The following is a 1,998-nucleotide window of genomic DNA, read 5'->3' as shown; positions in this document are numbered from 1 at the left end:
AATAAGAATTAAAATTGGCAAATAAATACGGCACCTACAAACTAGAAAGTGATAAAACTCTAAAGAGATTATATTACTATTAGTAAATGATTAAACAATAAGTCGGGTTAAAGAGTGTCACTAGGATATTTATTAATCAACTATTTAAGAAAAAAATTTATGAAAAATTGAAAAAAAATGTAAAATATATATATATATATATATATAGTTACTTTTTTATTCTCTCATATAAAATTTCTTAGAATAGTTTATTAATGAATGACCTGAAAACGTCTATCACTAAGGGTACGTTTGGTACACTGTAATAGCTCATGTAATGTAATAGTTATTCATGTGTAATATCAATTCGGTCATTTGGTTGCATCTTCATTACATGGATTAATTATTACATTGGAATAACCATTCTTTAAATTGAAGAATAGCTATTCCTCTTTAAAATGGATGTAATAGTTATTCCTTAGTGTATATAATAGGTTTTAAAATTAATATATTTCCAAAAATATAAAGTTTCCTTATACATCATCTTTTACAAGTTTTTCATATGTAATAACCAAACTTATGAATAAGAATAGTTATTCCATTACATTGTCTTCTATTCCCAGTAATAAAGATTACTATTCCTAATGTAATCTACATTCAGTGTACCAAACGTACCCTAAAATCCTTAACAATTCTTAAAAGATAAACTTTCAAACAAAGAAACACTTATCACTTAAACATTGTGAAACCCAAAATACTACCAACACCCTAAATTTGAAAAGTCAAAATACATCTTCACCCTACTAAATTAGTACTTTACTCTTTCTTTCTTTTTTTAAATAAAAATCAAATTTCAATTGTCCCTGAAGGCTAAGGTTGTGCTCACGGTTTACAACCTCAAATTATTCCTTGTAAGTGCTGAATCTGTTTTTCACTCTTTTATTACTTTTTTCCCCTTAAATCTCATTTATCCATTCTAGTATTATATAATATTATTTGCTTAGGAAAAAATTCTGTTACAAATTTAGTTGTAGTCTAAAACTATAATCTTACTTAATCTCTAATTATTAGAGGTAAATTTTGATAAATCTACCATTAAATTACACTTTTTTCTTATATCTTTTATTCTTGCAAAATTTTTAGGAAATTAAAGGTCGATAGCTATCTCATCAATAAATTATTTAAATGATAAGTATTGGTAGTTTAAAATTATGCTTAAAATATAAGCTTATAGATCATATAATAAATATTATCTGATTGACATAAAATTTGACATGTATTAAGAATGTAAATAACATGCAATTCAACCGTTAGATTTTCAAAATATGTTATAATGTTTATTTTATCGGATAAGATTATAGTATATTATAACTAATTTTATAACTAAACTTTGTCCATTTACTTATACAATATCTATTGATTCTATTCTAGTAGTAGTATTTACTACTAGTTATATATTCTTGATTAATGGAATATTTTTCTTTATTAAGTGGGTTATTTCAAATTAAATTGTTGAGAAATTTCTACATGATTGTATTTTGTTGAATCATTGTATTTATCTCTAAAAAGCATATGGCAAATTTCGAATTTTGGGGCTGACAAAATTTTAAATTGTAAACATATTATACACATACTATATATGTGCCGTTATTTCTCTGTTTATGTTTTTTTTTTTTTTTTTTTGCCTATTTTTAAAATGTAATTTGGATAAAGATACTAAATTATATCCATTCGTATACATATCGTATTGTAAACATACCGTAGTTTACTAACTATTATCCATTTCCACAAATTACCATTCATAAATGCCTGGTTGCTCTTGTTAGAAAATGTGCTAGGAGGCTATGCTTCACTACACACAAAAATCAACCTCGACTAAGCTTGGAAATTGTAAGGACCTTTATTAGTATCACTTTCTAGATTTCAAAAAGCATTAAATGTTCATATTTAATATTACAAATTTAAAATTATATCTAATGAGTTCAAACCTTATATTCCTTTTTTTTTTTTTTTTTTTTT

This window comes from Quercus suber, unplaced genomic scaffold, assembly GCF_002906115.3.
Source record: "Quercus suber isolate HL8 unplaced genomic scaffold, Cork oak 2.0 scaffold_338, whole genome shotgun sequence".
Classification (NCBI taxonomy): Eukaryota; Viridiplantae; Streptophyta; class Magnoliopsida; order Fagales; family Fagaceae; genus Quercus; species Quercus suber.
Note: the sequence above shows the minus strand (reverse complement) of the source record.